The sequence below is a fragment of the Suncus etruscus genome, chromosome 10 (genome assembly GCF_024139225.1).
Source record: "Suncus etruscus isolate mSunEtr1 chromosome 10, mSunEtr1.pri.cur, whole genome shotgun sequence".
NCBI lineage: Eukaryota > Metazoa > Chordata > Mammalia > Eulipotyphla > Soricidae > Suncus > Suncus etruscus.
In genome coordinates this window covers 45,521,700-45,534,217 of record NC_064857.1, presented here as the reverse complement: position 1 = coordinate 45,534,217, position 12,518 = coordinate 45,521,700, and the positions used below count along the sequence as shown (strand labels likewise).

At 36.8% G+C, this 12,518-nt stretch overlaps 1 pseudogene; it reads left to right on the top strand.

Moving 5' to 3' along the window:
- Positions 1-683: 683 nt before the first annotated feature.
- On the top strand, positions 684-2,261 carry LOC126020680 (ribosomal biogenesis protein LAS1L-like; annotated as a pseudogene).
- Positions 2,262-12,518: the final 10,257 nt, after the last annotated feature.

Below are 12,518 nucleotides of genomic sequence, written 5' to 3'. Positions count from 1 at the left end.
GTGGACCCAGCACCTCGTGGTGGCCTGGCTCAATAGGGCAGAGTGGGATCAGGTGACCGTTTATCTGTTTTGCGACGACCATAAATTGCAGCGCTATGCGCTCAACCGCATCACAGTGTGGAGGAGCAGGTTAGGAAACGAACTTCCCCTGGCAGTGGCTTCTACTGCTGACCTGGTACGCTGTAAGCTCATGGATGTAACTGGTGGCTTGGGCACTGATGAACTTAGACTACTTTAAGGCATGGCGTTGGTCAGGTTTGTGAATCTTATCTCAGAGAGGAAGACAAAGTTTGCCAAGCTCCCCCTGAGGTTCCTGGCTCAAGAGGTGAATATTCCAGACTGGCTTGTTCAACTTCGCCATGAATTGACCCATAAGACAATGCCCCATATAAATGACTGTCGAAGAGGTTGTTACTTTGTTTTGAATTGGCTCCAGAAGACCTATTGGTATTGCCAACTGGAAAACAGCTTGAGAGATACCTGGGAGTTGGAGAACAGGGAAGAAACAGATGAAGAGGATGATGAGGAGAATAAGAATAGTGTTGATAATGTCACAGAACACAAATCAAAATCTACGAATGAAGGGAAGGGAGCACAACTAGATGACAAAACTGATGAAAGCAGTGAAGGCAACAAAGAGTTTGATTCACATTGGGAAAAGGCTCTGAGACATAAAGAGCTATATGAGAGGGCCGGAGAACTCTTGTTATCTTATGAAGAGGAGCAATTTAAGGTGCTGGAGAAACTTAGGCATTTACCTCAGGCCATTAAGGCATGGAATAACCTCTCCCCATCTGTAGAATGTATCCTGGCAGAGCTCAAGGGCATTACATGGGAGAACAGGGAAGCTGTGCTGGATGCACCTGGATAATGGCTTTCTCATCCCCACATTTGAGCAGTTGGCAGCTTTGCAGATAGACTATGAAGAAAACATGGATTTGAATGATGTTCTGGTGCCAAAGCCATTCTCTCAATTCTGGCAGCCCCTACTTAGGGGCCTACACTCCCAGACCTTCACACAGGCCCTTCTGGATAGGATGCATTCTGAGCTGCCAACCTGGGGGACAGTGGGATCCGGCCCACCTACATCCTCAGATGGACAATGGAACTGATCGTGGCTAACACCAAGACTGGACGAAATGCTCGACGATTTTCTGCAAACCAGTGGGAAGTGAGAAGGAGCTGGAGGCTATTCAACTCTTCGGCCTCCCTTGATTGGCCACGGGTGACCTGCTTAGGCTGACCTTGCTGGGCCAATCCCCAACTCCTTCAGCTTGTCTTCAAAGCCATGGGACAGGCACTGCCTGATGAGGAACAGGAGAAGTTGCTCTGCGTCTGTTCCATTTATACTCAGAGCGGAGAAAACAGCCTGGTACAGGAAGGCTCAAAGACGACCGATTATGGGACTTCTCCCTACACACTGGATAGCTTGTATTGGAATCTTAAACTAGCAGGTTCCAACTTTGGGCCTGCAGGATAAGCACAGCAGAAGAAGGAGCAAGGCTACTTTAATGATATAAAGGAAGGCGAGAAGGAGAAAGAGATCTTAGAAGATCTATTTGAGGAGGAAGATGAAAATGATGCCCAGGAAAAGTGGGAGGTGGAGGAAGAGGAGGAGGATGAAGATGATGAAGATGAAGACAGAATGGAGGTGGTGCCTTTTTCAATTGGGGAGGAATCCCTCACTGTTGAGAATGGCAGGCTCCTAGCCCAGAAAAGCGTAATTTTGCAGGATTCCGCATGGCAGGCAAGTTAGTTCGGAAGATGTGCGGTGGGACACATTCCCCTTAGGCAGAATGCCTGGTCAGACTGAGGACCCAGCGGAACTGATGCTTGAGAATTATGATACCATGTATCTTTTGGACCAGCCTGTGCTAGAGCAGCGATTGGAACCCCCAAAGTACAAAACTGGTACCTTGGGCCTGAGCTGTGGCATTAGGAGTGGCAACTGCAGCAATGGCAGTGACAGCAGCAGTAAATTGGAGGGTCTTCTTTGGAGCCAGGAACAGCTACATGGGCTCAAAATGGGCCTACAGCTCTTCTGATGCCAGCCCTGTTGCAAGTGTTCTTCCAGCCCGACTGGGCCAATGGCCTCTAATTCTCCCAACCACATTTTTCCTAAGACTCCATGAAACAACCTGGGAAACAGGCTATTCACTCACCTAAACTCAGCTTTCTACCACAGTGGAATTATAAATCATTTTGGGGCTTTTTAAATGTTTATTTTGAAAAACAATAAAAAGGTAAATATTAAAAAAGTAAATAAATTATAGATGTGTATATGAACATAAACTATATATATGTATATGTAAAAACTATAGCTTTTTTCTAGAGCTATGCTATCTTTGCTAATCCATTTCTTATTTTAAGATACCTCGTTGAGTGTGCATCACCTATTTATTTTGTTCCAAGATGTGAACATGTGACATAGAGATAAAATAATGATAAAAGGTAAACTAACAGCCATCTCACGTTTAGTTCCTAAACTTTTTGACAGTGGAGTCAGTTCCAAACATTTCAAGGCTATATAGAGAAGTCAAGGAAAGGGCTCAAAAAGGAAAAGATCATTAGTATTTTCTTTGACCCCAAAATGTCATTTGAGATATGACGATTATTACTTGGAATCCAAAATAACAATACCTATATAATAGTTACATTTCATTAAATTAAATTGTGCTAAGTACTCATTTAAGGTTACAGAATTTAACTCTTTTTTTTATCACCAATAATAAAAGTAATGCCGTTAGCTTTAATCTGTTCAAAGAAATCATATACTTTCAATTTCATAGTAAATATAAGAACCATATTTCTAATCAAATGATTCTATGCATTTCTACTAGTTTTTGTTTACAAAATAAATGTTCTATAGTATTAAAGATAATTTCATGTAACACAAAGCTCTAATTATTTCAAAGGTATTTCTATGTCAAGCATGTCTTTAGAAGGTCTTCCTTTGTATAACTTTAGTTTATATTGAAGGAAATTACATTCATTTTGTTGTTTTATGCTTTGATTTAGGGTTACACCCAATAATGCTCAGGAGTTAGTCCTAACTCTGCCCTCTTGGATCACTGCTGGTAGTGCTCGGGGGACCATCTGTATGCCAGGGATTGAATCTGGATCAGCCTTGTGCAAGATAAATGCCCTAACTAGTATTATTGCTCCAACCCCTACATTCATTTTTGTTTAAACATAGAAGGAAAATGTTTGAATGATAACTAATAACTAATTGTTTTTTTTATTTATTTCTTTTGTATTGTTTTGTTTTGTTTTTGCTTTTTAGGCCACATCCGGTGACGCTCAGGGGTTACTCCAGGCTGTGTGCTCAGAAATAGCTCCTGGCTTGGGGGATAATATGGGATGCCAGGGGATCGAACTGAGGTCCATCCTAGGTTAGTGCGTGCAAGGCAAAAGCCCTACTGCTTGCACAACCCCTGATAACTAATTGTTAATCACACTACATTATAGAGTTACTTATCCATGAAAGAGTAGGAAAGAAGAGTAATATTGTTATTAAATGTCACCAAGTCTTAAGAACAGAATTGAGTGAGAAAGCAACAACAATAAAACTAGTTGAGAGAAATGACCTACAAATAACTTTGCTTAAGAAAAAGCCAGACTTAATTGACTAGAAATCTGTTGGAAAACCTACTTGTGCTCTTCTCTGGATCTTTATATTTCTCTTCAAAAAGCATATAGAAAGCCAAACACACATGAATGCATTCCTCTCTGTCCTGCCTTCCCTTGAGATTCGTTAAGAAAGATGTGTACATAACATTATAAAGAATGAAAATATGAGTAGAAAATTGCATATGGCTATATAAACATAAGAGGTTATTATGGTGTTGTTCATCATCGATGACACCCCGACAAATGTGATAATTATGCTCATAAAATGAAGATGCAAATTCTTTACTTTGGACTTTCAAGAGAGACTTATTCTTTCCCTGAAAAGAGTGATTATAAGCACAAAATACCCATTTTTATTAGGACTGCAATAACCGTTACATGTAATATTAATAACAATAATAAAATGTAAGCCAGTTTTATATTATTTTCAGTGAGAAAAAAAAAACATGAGATAAAAAGTTGAGCAAGCAGGAACTTGTTCTTTTTAATGATCTAAGTGAAAAAATACAGTGAATGCTCTAATTAATCTAAGACTCACTTCAACACCCTTCTTTTGCATTTACCTTAATTCAAATCAATGTCCCTTTCTTGTTTGGAGCATTTCTGACCTCCATAGATATATTAATATATGTGACCATGATAAACTCTGAAGCTGATTTTTTCCTATTATCCATCAGACACATATTTTCCAAAGTGTCCTAGAGATGCCTATTAGCATTTATCACTACATTTAGTAAGAATTATTTGGATGCATTTTTGTTGTAGATGACAAGGTTCACTTCAAGGGCTCTTGATTAATGTGCTTTAAACATCCATGGGAAAGCTGCTGCCCAAATAAAACTATGACAGCTCAGTTTTTCTACATCATTTGACAAAAGTTTTATTTGTGCATCTGGTTAATTTTTAACTGAAAAATCAGAACTCTCTTGATTTTTAATTATCGTGGACAAGTTTTGTGTTTTGCCTTTTGTTCTGCCTTGGTGAAAGTCTAATTTGAATAAGGATATTAATTAAGTACACAGGAAGATATATCTTCTTTTCTTTCTTTTTTTTTTTTTTTTTTTTTGGTTTTTGGGTCACACCCGGTAATGTTCAGGAGTTACTTCTGGCTCTATGCTCAGGAATTGCTCCTGGCAAGCTCAGGGGACCATATGGAGTGCCGGGATTTGAACCACCAACCTTCTGCAGGCAAGGCAAACACCTTACCTCCATGCAATCCCTCCGGCCCCAGGAAGATATATCTTGCATTCTAAATTTGTTATGCTTTTGTTGTTGCTGTTGTTTGGCTTTGGGGTCAGCACCAAACTGTGTTCAGGTTGTATTCTTGGCTCTCTGTCCAGGGATCATTCATAAAGAAACCAGAGATCAAACCTCATTGGGCAGAAGGCCCTTAAATGTATTCTCTCTTGCCCCAAATATTTTAGACTCTAATTTTTTTTATTTTATTCAAAGAAAATATTATATAGATGACATAACTGATCATAATACATTTGTTTCAGGATGACAGAAAGCAAAGTTATTAAAAACAGAAAAAATAGAGAATTTAAAAAAATTGGAAAAAGAAGAGGAAAGTTCATTAGCAGTTATATTTGTGAAAATTATTGTATCACCAAAAAAGTCCTTAATACAATAGCTGAAGGTTTAGTGTGCTCACTTTTTTTCCTTTAGAGATGGGATATATATATATAAAGATGTGTATGTCAGTTGTTGTTTGTATAGGCATAGAAAAATATAGAAGAAATTGGAAAGGAAGACCTATGGACTAAAAAACAGGGAGATTTTACCCCCAAAGTATTTTGGCATAAGACAATTCAAGGCTCCAGGCATACTAGGTTGACCAACCCCATAGTCATATGGGTGGTCCCAGTATCAGCTCTTCACCATCACAGTTGTTGCTGTCAGGTTTCTGTAGTTATAGATCCTGGTTTCTGTACAGGTCCTATGTCGAAGTTCTGGTGCTGTGTAGTGTCTTCTGATTTTATTTCACCATCAGTTAGTATTGCAGAGAATCCTGCCCTAAAAGCAGACTGTTGCTGTTGGCCAGTTGTCAGGGAGACATAAGAACTAAGAATCTTTTAATTTAATTTTCTGACTGTGTAGTTTCCAATTGCTATTTTAACAAATTAATGCCAAATGAGCATTTTTAAGCAATGCATAAATTAGCATTATACTTCTGTAAGTATTTTCTAATATGACTTACATATACATAGTTCATGTAAGATATCATCAGGGCTATGTTTCTTCTGTGGCCTCTTGAAGACAGTTTTTCCCCTAACTTGTTAAAGTTGCTGTGATTCCTGAATCTTGAATCTTGTGTCAATCTTTTTATACCCTATCAGTATAAGATTCACACTTATATCACTACCTTTCCTATATCCCTCTATATCCCTCTACATTAATAAATACACTTGTGTTTTTATTGGACCAATGAAGGGAGGCCATAAAACATAATATTTTGTATTTAAATATCTGAATATTAAAAACATTAATTCTGCATTCTAAATTTTTATTTTCTTTATAACACAACGTGTTTATAAATCCCTGATTTTACAAAAAATGTTTCTTTATGGTTCAGTATTTTTTCTTCCATAGTAAAATATATATTATTTTACATAATATATATCACCATAAATTAAAGTTAACATCAACATTATTATTTAAATTATTGTGAGGGCCACATTGGTAATCCTTTAGATGAGATTCTCTGATGCTTGAACTTTAACTATGACCTGTCACGGAGAAAATAATTGCTCTACCACTTGAGTTGCAAGTTCTAATAATTTAATATGTTATCGATAGATATTTCTTTTTTTTTAAATCTTTATTCTTTATTGAGTGATAAAGCTCTCCAGAAATTGGGCATGTGCACCAGCCCTGAGCATTGATAGATATTTCATATTGCATATTTATTGTATTTGAAAAGCTATAAATAAATTGATTCTAATAGGAAATAAGGAATCAAAACAATAATAAAGCTTTAGAATATAGAGAGTTCTAAAAAAGACAAAATAAAGGAAGGAAAGGAAAACAATAGGTAGGGAAGCAGAAAAGAATGAAGCAAAGATTAAAGGAAAGAAAGAAGGGAAAATGGAACAGAGAAAGGAAGAGAAAAGTATTATGGAAGGAACTAAGGAAGGAAGAAAAGGAAAATGGAGGGAGGAAGAAAGGAATGAGGGAGGAAAGAAGGAAATGAGGTATGAGAGGAAGAAATAAAGGGAATGGGGGAGGGAGAAAGAAAAGTGAAGAAGATAAAAAGAAGGACACATGGTTAATTTTCTATGGAATCTGTTTTGGACCTCAGTACAGCATAGGATTTAGGAACAAAGATTCCAAAAGAAATTTACAAGACAGTATGAACATTTCTTTTCCTTTGTCATATAGCTCTGCCTTGCATTTACATTAGCATTTGGTTTTCAGAAATGCAACGTGTTATCCCTGTGTCTCGAACCCCCTAGAAGGTAGGAGGAAATCCTAGAAAAATCACCTTCTGTATTGAATGCCTTGAACGCAATGACACAAATGATTATTTTCTCATATTTGCCACTTGGTATATATCAGGAACATTGTATTTCAAAACTGCAAAAAAGATGTAGAGTTAATCTTATTTATTAAAAAAGATATGAATTTGACAGAGGGTATCACGATTTAAGGCAGATTTTAGATTTTGAACACATGAATTTACTTTTAGCTATCTAAAATTTATCTTGACATCTGAGTTGATTTCTTCTATTTTAATGTTTTGTTTTCATTTTCTCAGCTTAGCAAATGAGTGTGTATATTTTTGTTTTCTTATTTTATTCTTCTGCTCATGGAATACCAATGACAACACAATAATATATGACCCTGTGACTTTCTTTGAGTTATAATGTTCTATCATAATATGTTATTTAGAAAGGGGGAAAAGAAAATGTATGAGTGTGAAAGGAGTTGGAGATGATGATGTATATGTGGGGTGATGACAGAAAGATGACAACTTAAACTGGAAAAGGGAATAGTTATAAAAACCTTGTGTATTCTCCTTTATTGTTGCAAAAAGAAAACATAAGTTTTTATCAATAATAAATATTTTATAAGGGTCATTATATATTTCATAATGCATAACTATTTTATACTTACTTGCAAAGTAAGCATAAGCAAATGTATACCTTGAAGTATATAGTAGATGAATTATGAAAAATATATATAATTTCTAGACCTTTAGCACATCTTAAAACCCAAATAAAAGACTCCATTAACACAATCAATATTTATGCAGTTTTATTAAACTGATGATATAGTCCTTAAATGTCTTCTTTGCAAAAAATAATTTTAAGTTGAAAGATCAATGATATCTGGTTAAAATGTGTTTATCTTAAGTTTAATTATATTTTATTTGTGACTTTGCTACATATATTTCTAATTTTGGGGGAGTTGTTTGGAATATGGAAAAAATAAATTCACTATAAATAATTAAGCAGCGAATATTAGTTTCTAAATTATCTTTCTGGCAAAGTGGAAGATTGCAAGTTGCAACAATTCAATCCTTTAAGCGATGGATGAGAAAAGATAAATTTCTGCATGCATTTGCTGGATTTTATATATTAACTGGTTATTGTGATCTCAAGTGTAAATTATATCAACATTATATTGTTTCACTATTTTCTAGAAAAATGAAATTCTGTCTCTAATTGAATCATAGATGGTACCAAATTTAATTTCCATTCCATAGAATTGAAGAGGTCACAGTGTGGGAAGACATTAATCGACACATTCACAATAATCTTTTGGAGTATTTTGTGTTACATACTTGCCAGAAGGTTGCTAGTTTTTATTAATTTCAAAAATTTTGTTATTTTTCTACAAAAGGATCCACAGAGAACTTAGTCGTACATTATCCAGGCATATATAAGTAAAAATGTTTAATAAATAATCTCCATGTGTATAAGGTATTTGATTATAGATAATTTCCGTTAATGGCATATATAATCCATACTCTAAAACTAAGTAGAAATGTTTTTGTGATGGACATTGATTTGGAGTATTTAAAATGTTTTCTCTAAAATTAACTAGTGGTGCTATGAAATCAAATGTGTTATCAGATTGATATCTAGTTTTTATAACTTTCTAAACTAAAACAATGTGTTTCACTTTGCAAGCTAATGTTTAGACAATAAATTTTCCTATCGCCAACTTATTGAGATTGATTTTCTCAATTAATATTTCAAAGTATATGCTTCATTTAATAAGTTAAAGTAAACCCTATTAAATCTCAATGTCAGTTATAACTGATGATGATGTCATGAAAATTAATTTATTTTCATCATCTAATATAGCATCGTCATTGATAATGATTTTTATGATAATCACTTCTTAAATAAACCCATTTTAAGAAAAAGAATAAAATCTGCTGACTTTTTAAATAAACTTAAAATCTAGAGATGAGTTGATTTTATTGTCATTCAACATTTTATAATGAAAAAAAAACAAGAATTAAAATAAAGTTAATTTATATTTAGACAATCAATTATTAAGTGGACACAATGAAGAAACATTATCTTAGTATGGTATCCTAAACAGTTATTTTATAGTTTTACTATCTGGACATGTTTCTAACATTATAAAGTCTCTTTTAAGGAAACTGAAGTGGAAAACAGCAAAGAAAAATAAAAACCGATTGATTGTGCATGATGTATTATTTAACACGCAGTACACCCACAAAAATAAAATTGTGATACCTTTCTTGTTCAATATACCTGAAATCTGAATTTCCAAGCATCAAAGAGAAGTCTGGCTCTCTTAAATGTAAACATTGCTGAGATATTAATTATTTATGCCTTGTCAGCAACAACTTAATAGAAATATTTTTGAGAGGGTAGGTAGAAATATTGCTCAATATTGCTTGTGACTTAGATGAGAGAATAAAACTTTAATTTCTAGGATTACTAGAATACTTTATATAAATAATTAGTGCATAAGATAATGAATGATTGGATTCAGAACATGCTTTCTCAGAACATATTTTCTACACAGAAAAAGCAGAAACAAGATGACTTCAGGACCATTTTAAGTTTTGAGTCATGATTGACACAGAGTTCTTGAGTCTTCACCTCATCATCTATACTCATTTTTTATCTTTTTTTATTTCCTTTTTCTTTTTTGGTCTTGTGTCAAAGCTGACAGTAGCCAGTGTATATTCTTGACAGCTCAGGTTTCACTTAGCTGATGTTCAGACGATATACCAAGCTGAAGATTGACCAATGCACACAAAGCAGCATTTTACTCTATGTACTATCACACCATCTTTTAACCACATGTCATGCACAAAAATACATGAGGCATCAGAAGATCACTGAAACAGAAAATAGACAAGGTAAGTGCTTTAAGTGTAAGCAAGTAGATGACCAGAGTTCAATTCCCTGCATTCCAGACCAGAGTAATTATTGAGTGCAGAGTCAGATTGTGGCCTCCCACCAAATAAACAAATAAACAAAATTAAATTAAGACACAGAAGTAATTTTTCCTTCAGTAATAGATTAAGGTCATTGCATCTCTCACAGCATGAATTGTAGAGTTAATTTACATTATCTTTTATTTTTGCCTTGTGCCCCCCCTTAATTCACTCTTTTAGATTTGCTTAAGGGTGAAATCTAATCTCACCATGTCTCTCAAAGAGAAGGTACATATTCTTCCATTATAGATAATGTTTTACTACAATGTCCTATTATAAAATCTAATTAACATATACTAATAATGTCTCACTGTCAGGAAACACAAGCAATTGAAAATATTTAAGACTTACATTTTACTTTAAATAATCACCCTGGGGGCCAGAGCAATGGCGCAGGACATAAGGCATCTACCTTGCGCACACTAGCCTAGGACTGACTGCAGTTTGATTCCCCATCACTGTATATGGTCCCCCAAGCCAGGGGCAGTTTCTGAGCACTTAGCCAGGAGTAATCCCTGAACATCATTGGTGTGGCCCAAAAACCAAAATAAATAAATAAAATAATCACCATGATGGTTGTTTACTGTAATGTATATTTTATTGATCACTTGTATAAACAATAAGTATTTATTTTTTTCAATTTCTAATAGCAAACTTTTCAGTTTCCTAAAATACATCATGCATATCAAGCACAACAGGACTAAATAAAGACATGAGTTTAGCTAACTAAACTGAATATAACCCAGGGGTATGAGCTGTGGATTAGATTTAAAGTGACACAATTCCAATTAGCCAGTGAATCACAGAGGAAAAAAATTATGAGTAGGGAAGCTCCCCCCAGCTAGGGAGACACCGTCCGAAGACACAGCCCGCGCGAGCAGTTTGGCTCTGCCCCAGGGGACTTCCTTCCGTGCTGCTCAGGTAGGGAGACCCCACCCAAACACGCTGCCTGCGCGAGTAGCCTGGCCCCGCCCCCAGCGACTTGCTGAAGCTCCCCCCAGCTAGGGAGACACCGTCCAAAGACGCAGCCCGTGCGAGCTGTTTGGCTCTGCCCCAGGGGACTTCCTTCCGTGCTGCTCAGGTAGGGAGACCCCGCCCAAACACACTGCCTGCGCGAGTAGCCTGGCCCCGCCCCCGGCGACTTGCTGAAGCTCCCCCCAGCTAGGGAGACACCGTCCAAAGACGCAGCCCGCGCGAGCAGTTTGGCTCTGCCCCAGGGGACTTCCTTCCGTGCTGCTCAGGTAGGGAGACCCCGTCCAAACACGCTGCCTGCGCGAGTAGCCTGGTCCCGCCCCCGGCGACTTGCTGAAGCTCCCCCCGGCTAGGGAGACACCGTCCAAAGACGCAGCCCGCGCGAATATAGCTTAACACAACTTATAGGTATAGCCAGTTCAGGCCTAACACCAAAATTTCTTAAATAATCAAGAACCCATAAAATTGGGGGAAAAAAAAGGTGGGCATTCAGAGACCTCTGTGCCCCACAGTCTGCGTCCTTCTCCCTAAAGTGAGTGCAGTGCCCAGAGGCCACTCCACCTGGGGCATAGGGATCCCCGCATCCACGACCCCCCCCCCCCGCACCAGTGCCCAGAAAGAGTGCATTCCCCTGGGACCATTCCACGTGGGTGTATTCCAAAGCATACCAATAGACGCAAAGAAATATGGGTAAATCAAAGAGAACCCTAACATCTGAAAATACAGAGACAGACCCTATCAAGTTTCCAAGTCCGCCAAAACGCACAGATCCATGGGAAGGTGACCTAAAAGCAGCAATGAGGAAGGAAATGCAAGAATTAATAAAACAAATGAAAGAAACCTTAGCTACCGAGTATAAGAAATCTATGGATGAACGAATCAGCCAAATTGAAGAAGAAATGTTAAAGAACATGAGAGAGTCCATACAAAAAGAAATGAAGGAATTAAAAGACAAAGTAACAAGCCTTACAAGTAGAAACACAGAGTTGGAGAGACACATTGAAGAACTCGAAGAAAAACTGCAAACAAAAAATGATCAAGAAACCAACAAAGAAATAAAAGGCAAAGCACTGGAAGGAAAAGTCCAGTATCTAATGAACAAGGACAAAAGAAACAACCTAAGAATTGTGGGTATACCAGAAGGGGAGGAAATAGGGAAAGGGGAAGAACAGGTAGTCAGAGAGATAATAGCAGAGAACTTCCCCTCCCTCTGGAAAGAAACCTCAATGCCAATCCAGAAAGTGAAAAGAGTTCCTAACAAAATAGACCCTAATAAAACAACTCCAAGACATATAGTAATCCAAATGGTAAAAAATAAAGAGAAAGAGGAACTCCTTAAAGCAATAAGAGAGAAAAAAAATCTCAAGTACAAAGGTAGGGACATAAGAATCAAACCAGATCTCCCATTCGAAATAATTCAAGCAAGACGACAGTGGAATGACATATTTAAACGACTGAAAGAAAGAAACTTCCAACCTAGGGTCCAATA